Here is an 8297-nt window from a genome sequence, read left to right as displayed (position 1 = left end):
TTGTATTGAAAGGACAGGCAGGTAGGCAGAGGAGGTGGGCTAGCTTTGTTGGTAGAAAATGAAATCACATCTCTAACTCCGTATAGCATGCTTCTGAACTCAAATACAGTCTATAAAGTTCAGGTGCTCTAAGTACCTGAATCACGGCACCAAAACATGGCTGCCAATTGGTGGAGTGGGCCAGAACCTTTAAAGGGACTGTGCCAGCTCTCCATACTCTGGAGAAATGGAGCGTCTAAACCCCAGAGGCTGACACAGTCGGGTGCGTACCGTGACAGGATCCCCTTTCCGAGGGCCAACTCCTGACAGCCCAGGACATTGATGGTAATCATGGATCAGCATGTCCTTTTCTGGAACCCAGCATCGTTCCTTGGGTCCAGACCCTGCCCAGTCTATGAGGAACTGCCAAACAACCTGAACAGTTCATGAATCCAGAAGTTTCTTTACAATGAAGACCTGTTCCAAATCCTTGTAGGTGGAGGGAATTTCAAACAGACAGGGTGTTGCAACTACCCCCGAATATCCCTGTGAGGACAACTCCTGAGGCTCCATAGGTACTGGGCTATTCTCCTCCCCAGGTTCATTAGAGTCCTTTGTTGAAACAGAGTCCAAAATGGAGTCCTTATCCAACTCCAGAGACTTGACCAAATCAGAGTCAAAATCTTCATCTGTATCCTTAGATGATGGCAATGAGGTGCAATGAATAGTCTTTGTCCTCCTGGGGCTATGCTCTGAGGATCTACATTTAGGAGCCTTTCCCTTAGATGCGACCTGATGACTGGTACCCTCAGGCCTGGGTGCTAGGTCTGCAGAACTCTTGGGCACTTACTTGGCAGGCTTATTGGTTTGTTCCTGAATTTGAGACCCTTCCTCTCCAGTTTCTGCGCACCTCCGAATAGACAGGGTCAGGGCTTGCACAGTTCAGTTGACTGGAGCCAGCTTGTCCACCCCTGGAGACATGACTGGGTCTCCTGAAGACTTCGGGTTACTCTGAGCAGAAGTGTGCCTCCTTGTCAGCCACTTTCGCTCTGCCAGGCATTTATCGAGATGGATGAACTGATCAATCAGAGCTTTTAAGTCCTCTACCGACTATCCCAAAACAAGGGCGTTCTTTAATTCACCTCGGAGTCCATAGTGGTATGGAGTGGCCAAGGCCTCCTCAGTCTAGCCATACTCCTCGGCCAAAATCCAAAACAGCTGCATAGTCAGCAGCAGATCAACTACCTTGATACACCTTCATCAGACGCACCGAGTATCTGTTTGCTCCAGCGAGAAGATGGAACACCCTCTTCATGAATTCTTCTGAATCAGGGCAAATCCCAAACCTCTGCTCCCAGTCAGTAGTGGCTCAGACCAGAGCTCTCCCGGTTGGGAGGGAAATCATGAAGGCCTCTTTCCACGCTCCGTAGGAAACTAGGATGGCTGGAGTTCAAAAATCAACAAGCGCTGAGTGAGGAAGCTGCAGAAAGAACCGTGGTCACCGCCGAATCTCTCTGGGGTCAGAGGATGGACTGACGCTACAGTGCGACCAATGGCCTCACCTGAGCGTTTCAGGCTTTCTCTTATCGACATTTGATGGAAGACCAACTGGAGGTCGTTTATCTCCAGGCCTGGTCTTGAGATCTTCTCGCTATGGCTAGCCACAGCTGACGAGGGACTCTGATACCCTGCTGGGTCCGTGCTGGCTCAATCGTGCTGTGATGAGAGGCCAAGGCGAGCACGGTAAGGACCCCAGTGCTGGAGAATCTGAGACTAGAATCGAGACCTAGATGGGAACAGGGTTCTTAACTAGATGCTAAATGAGAACCTGACCAGACTAGACGAGAATCCAAATGAAACAGAAATCCTAAGTGCAATCGAAGACCAAACCGAAGTTGAGCTGATGACTGAGCACCGAATCTGAGTTCAGGTGCTCTTTAAATATCCAAATCTTGGCACCACAGCATGGCTGGCAATTAGTGGAGCGGGCCTGAATCTTTAAAAGGACCGCGCTAGCTATCCAAACACTGGAGAATCGGTTCATCTAAACCTTGGAGGCAGGCGTGGTCAGGTGTGTACTGTAACATTCTGGACAAACCTTTCCACCATGTCACTTGTAGTTGGGTGGTACAGTGCAGATGTAATATGTCTTATTCCATTCATTTTCAGGAATGACTGAAACTGTTCCACCACAAACTGTGGGCCATCATCACTGATTGAGTGTTCCAGAACACCAGTTCTTGAGAAGAAGCTTTGCAACACATCAGCAGTGTGTGAGGCTGTAGCGGAGGCTATTGGAAACACTTAAGGCCACGTTACACCACAAACCAGACTCAAGGCCTCTATGTCAATTTGGGTGTAATTTTCCTCTGCAGCGGTAAGGGAACGTGATGCAAAGGCTGTGGGGTGTTTATTTCCATCACTCGTAACATGACAAGATGTCCATTTTTTTTTAACTTGACCGTATCTCTCCCCTTCTGAAGAAACACGTGCTGCACATTTTTTTTAACTCGAACATCTTTCTCCTTTCTGAAGATGAAAATGTGCAGTACTTCAATGGTAGGTAGTCCTCCTGGGTTCATTTTAACATTTCCTCGTCACCACTTCTATGTTTTATTACTCCAGAAGCTAATCAAATGAAAGACATAGGAGCCAGGATGATATGTACTTACTTGTTTTCTTTAGTGAGGCACTCACACATGACATGGTGGTATAATGATGTCCATTTTCCACTCACGCATTTCTTACATATAACCCACAATGAATTATGTAAACAACAAAGAATGCTTAACCATCAATAATTTTTACAATATTGCTCAAATATTACCAAAATATTAAATACTCTACATTGTTCACACTACCCACTGTGTCTTCTTTGGTCAATACTAATGCAATGTATTCATTTATTACATTATCTGTAATAGTGTACTATTTACATTAATCACCTGGAGAAAGGAACATTATGTAAGGTTTCCATATTTGCAGATGAGATATAAATATGTGGAATGGCAGGTTGTGTTAAGGATAATGAAATTCTGCAACAGTATCTGGATGGACTGAGTGAGTGGACAGAAGATTGGCAAATGGAGTTAGAGTAAGGAGAACTGAATATAATCTAGTTTAGGTTCAACCGAGGTTCCTGCCGCTGGTCATTACTCTCCGGCTCAGGGCTGATGCTAACCTAAGGTAGAACTCTTGGACAAGTTAGCAAATTGGATCCAAGTATTGGAGGGAAAGGGTCAAGCTACAGGCTTGCTTTCGTGATTACATGCGACTAGAGGTGTACCACAGAGATTCCTTCAGTGGCCCTCACTTTGTTATATGACTGTACGTCTTCAGGCTCTGTACCTCCACCCTGATAGTAATAATGAGAAAAGAGCATATCTGAATGGTGAATTTCCTAAATATAGATTCCACCTTCTTGAGGCATCGCCTTTTGAAGGTGTCCTCTAGGGTGGGGAGGCTATGCCCATGATAGTTGAAATCTGCAGAAAGTGTTTGTGGATGTAGCATGTAACTATTTAGATTTACACCTAAACCTCCATGTATGATTATTAGTGGAGTGCTAGAATTGGGATAAGCTCAGGGCAATCAGATTGAAAGATGGCATAAAACATCATCAGGAAGCCTGAGCCAAATGTAACTAAGACAAAAGAGAGAGATGAAATTTAAAACTAAACTTGGATTCCAAGAATGCGCTGCTTTGGTAAATACCAAACTTGCTATAGTTGCTACTTGTAAGCATTTGTCCAGCCAGTTCCAAACAAGCTACGAAGAACCCTCCTGAAACATACCCCCAGGGATGCCCGAGGTGGGGGGGGAGGGGAAGGATGACCATCCCAATCGGACGGACCTATTGGCAATGACTCAAGCAAATGGACAATTGACTACGAGCGTAGTCTGTATCTGTGGCTGATAAAGTTTTAAAGGGATTCTCAGATTCCTGTAAATAATGGTTAAGGTTGAGTCTGTGTATTCTGGTTTTCACATGACCTTTCACACCTTTTTGGTTTCAACAAAAGGTGGAGATAAGGCAGGGCATTCCTTACGTTCCTTTCCTAATTTCAGTAGAGTCTCTTATCTAAATTATTAAATTCTGCTCTATTTGAGTAGCCAGAATATCCATTGATCTGACTCTTCTTTTGTATTGAGATGTTAAAGGATCAATCTGTCTTACTAACATGTAAAAGCTGAGTGCCCAGACAAGGACATGCAGGATGTGAGAATTAATTATACTCTGCTCTCTGTTTACCTCTGCCTGATGTGATTAAGTATTCTTTGTCAAGTACATTTACCTCTGTTTTAGGTAATTAAGTGGCCTTTGTCTCAGACTATCACTGTTGCTAGACTTTCGTGACAAAGATAGTATAAAAAACTCTGCACCCCTCTGCTTAGACAGAGAGACTTCTGTGGCTGACTCTCTGTGGGTGCAGAAGGAAGGTTTTCTCGTAGCTTGCTACTAATAAAGATGGAAAAGAATCAACTGTGGTACTTGTTTCATTTCATCAGGTTGATCACCATTGATCCTCCAATGTGTGCAAAAACCTGAGAGGTCTGAAGATCCACCACACAAAGGTGGCCTACTTGAGGAGGGAACAAGTGAAGCAACGTACAGGAGCCGTAGCTAGTACTACAAGCTCTGTGATGCTGACTACAGAACCTGGTCAGACAGAGGAGGAGCCAGGCCTGGAGTCACCCCACAGTGCCCGGAACCTCCAAGCAACACAAGTCCCCCCAGTGAGCAGGAAGTTGGAACAGCGTCAGGTGAAGTGGCCCGCTACTAACAAGAAGGAGTAGCTCCAGTTAGTTGAGGATGTAGACAAGATTCTGGAGGCGATATCGAAGGGCAATGCTGACCAGAGGCTCCGGACTATGTGAGCATAATGAGCATAGGCTCAGAATGGTTTGGCGTCAAGGAAAAGTATGGAACAAGTAATCCAGCGAGACCAAACCGGTGGTTTCTGAAGAGCTGAACTCAAATCTCTAAAGCGCCAATGTAAGTTGGCCAAGGAGGAGGAGAAAACTGCCCTGTCAGACCTCACAGATATCATCAGGAAGAGGCTCATCACACTCAGGCGGGCTGAGTGGCACCGAAAGAAGGGCAAGGAGAGGGCCTGAAAGCGCAGCGGTTTCATTACCAATCCCTTCGGCTTTACCAAGAGGATACTATGTCAGAAGTGAAGTGGCCACCTCACTTGTTCTGTAGAGGAGATAAACCAACATCTCAGTATTACTTTCAGTGACACCTCGAGAGAGCAGGACCTCTGCCCACTGGTGACACCTCCAGAACCGGTGACCCAATTCAACGTCTCTGAGCCCACCCTGAAGGAGGTCAAAGAAGCATTCAAAGCAGCAAGAGCAAGTTCGCCCCTGGCCCCAGCGGAGTGCCTTACACAGTCTACAAGCAGTGCCCAAGGCTCCTTGTACGACTCTGGAAGATCTTAAAGGTGATCTGGAGGAGAGGAAAGGTCGCTGCTCAATGGAGGCACGCAGAGGGTGTCTGGATACCAAAAGAAGAGGATTCAAGCAACATCGAGCAGTTTCATATTATCTCGCGGTTCAGCGTTGAAGGGAGGATCTTTTTCAAGATTGTGACCCAACGTTTAACGGAGTTCCTCTTGAAGAATGGACACATAGACACCTCAGTACAGAAGGGGGAGTCCCAGGAGTACCTGGATGCCTAGAGCACACAGGAGTGGTGACCCAGCTGATCCAGGAGGCAAGGGAGAACAGAGGAGACCTTGCAGCACTCTGGCTAGACATAACCAACACCTATGGATCGTTGAAACAGCACTGACAAGACACCATGTTCCAGAGATGATCCGAAACCTCATCTTGGACAATTACAGCAGCTTCAGGTTGAGAGTCTCCTCAGGGTCATTAACATTCGCCTGGCATCAGCTGGAGAAGGGCACAATCACTGGCTGCACAATCTCAGTGCCACTCTTCTCACTGGCCATGAACCTGATTGTCAAGTCAGCGGAGGTGGAATGTAGAGGCCCCATGTCTAGATCTGGTACTCGGCAGCCCCCAATAAGAGCACTCATGGACGACCTGAAGGTGATGGCAACATCCGTCCCTGGGTGCAGATGGCTCCTTCAAGGGCTGGAATAGCTTATCTCATGGGCAAGGATGAGCTTTAAACCAGCCAAGTCCAGGTCTCTGGTCCTGAAGAAGGGAAGAGTGGCCGACCGGTTCTGCTTTACCCTGGGAAGGATCCAGATTCCAATGGTGACAGAAAAACCAGTCAAGAGCCTGTGTAAGATCTTCGACAGTTCCCTGAAGGACACAGCCGCACTTCAACAAACCAGGAGCCTGACAGCCTGGCTCACTGCGATTGATAAACCGTGGCTTCCAGGAAAATTCAAAGCCTGGATGTACCAACACGGAGTCCTGCCAAGGCTACTCTGGCCCCTTCTAGTCTACGAGGTGCCAATGTCAACAGTGGAGGCTCTGGAGAAGACCATCAGTCAGTCTCTCCGGAGGTGGGTGGGTCTCCCCCAGACCTTAAGCTGCATTGCCCTGTCTGGGCATTCCACCAGGCTGCAGCTCCCCATCAGCGGCCTATCAGAGGAATTCAAAGTCACTCGAGCCAGGGAGGTAATGATGTACCGAGACTCCTCTGATGTTAAAGTCGCTTCAGCAGGAATCTGTGTAAAGACCGGAAGGAAGTGGCAGGCACAGGAAGCTGTCGACAGAGCGGAGGCACGGCTGAGGCACAACATTTTGGTGGGTGTTGTGGTGGTGGGGTGGGCAGAACTGGGCTGTTTTCTCAAACCATGCTACGACAAAACCCATGGAAAGGAGAAACGTCGACTGGTTCAGGATGAGATACGAGCAGGAGTGGAGGAAGAACGACACAGCAAGATGGCCGGCATGTACAAACAAGGTGCCTGGACTAGATGGGAGCATGGGGAACCTGGCAAGTTCACCTGGACAGAGCTCTGGAGAGCCAAACCATTGCACATCAAGTTTCTCATCCAGTCAGTCTCTGACGTTCTCCCAAGCCCGGCCAACCTGCACAGGTGGGGCATGGCAAACACTCCAGCATGCCAACTGTGCCAGAGGAGGGGCACCTTGTAGCATATCCTAAGTTGCTGCCCGAAGGTGTTGGGGAAGGGTGATACCGTTGGCACCATGACCAAGTCCTAAGGTCTAAGGTGGACGTAATCAGCACAGCGATTCAAGACAGCAAAAATCAGCACACTCCCAAACAGTCCATCACCTTTATCAGAGCGGGGGAGAAGGCTCAACATCGGCCTAGCTCCTCGGGAGGGCTTCTTGCCACTGCACGAGACTGGCAGCTCCACGTCGATCTAGGGACGCAGCTCAAGTTCCCAGAGAACATCGCAACCACTCCGCCCCGCCCGGACATGGTGTTAATATCGGAGTCTACAAAGCGAGTGGTCCTGCTGGAACTTACTGTTCCCTGGGAAGACCGGATTGAAGAGGCCAATGAGCGCAAGGGGGCTAGATACACAGATCTTGTTGCAGAATGTTGGAACAATGGCTGGAGAGCTTGCTGTGAGCCAGTCGAAGTTGGGTGCTGGGGCTTTGCTGGCCATTCATTACAGCAGACTCTAAAACTCCTTGGAGTTAGAGGACACAGTGCAGAAGAGCCACCAAGAACATTCTGGAGGCTGCTGAAAAGGCCTTGTGGTGGCTGTGGATCCGAAGGGGTGCTCCGTGGATTAGTGCGCTACTTGGACACGAGTCAGGGGCTGATATTCCCCCCAACCCCTGGGTCGACCAGGCGAGGGTGTCTCATGAGTAAAGACCCGAAACACCCTACGACCCTGGGTTCATCACTGAAGACGTGTCCAAGTAGCACCAGTAGGTATATTCTACATCTACAACTGCAGTAGCAATCCTGAGATAAAACATGGCTGCTAAATTGGACAGATATAGAATCATAGAAATCTACAGCACATTACAGGCCCTTTGGCCCACAGTGTTGTGCTGACCATGTGTCCTACTCTAGAGACTGCCTAGTATTATCCTACCATATAGCCCTCGTGTCACTGTTACAAAATCTGTCTTTGCGGCAACAGTACAATGAAATTCATAATAACAGAGAAAAAAACTGAATTACAGTTAAGTGTATATTAAATAATTAAATAAGTGGTGAAAGAAATGACAGGTAGTGAGGTAGTGTTCATGGATTCAATGTCCATTCAGAAACCAGATGTCAGAGGGGAAGAAGCTGTTCTTGAATCATTGAGTGTGTGCCTCCAGGCCTCCATACCTCCTAGCTGATGGCAGCAATGAGAACAGGGCATGTCCTTGGGTGATGGGGATACCTAATGATGAATGCTGAC

The 8297-nt window shown here is 47.8% G+C and overlaps 1 pseudogene; it reads left to right on the top strand.

Annotated features, from left to right (window-relative positions):
* The first annotated feature begins 2984 nt into the window (after nucleotides 1-2984).
* On the top strand, nucleotides 2985-7753 carry LOC140206228 (uncharacterized; annotated as a pseudogene).
* Nucleotides 7754-8297: the final 544 nt, after the last annotated feature.

This window comes from Mobula birostris, chromosome 12 (assembly GCF_030028105.1).
Source record: "Mobula birostris isolate sMobBir1 chromosome 12, sMobBir1.hap1, whole genome shotgun sequence".
Classification (NCBI taxonomy): domain Eukaryota; kingdom Metazoa; phylum Chordata; class Chondrichthyes; order Myliobatiformes; family Myliobatidae; genus Mobula; species Mobula birostris.
This window is presented reverse-complemented; position numbering and strand designations above follow the sequence as displayed.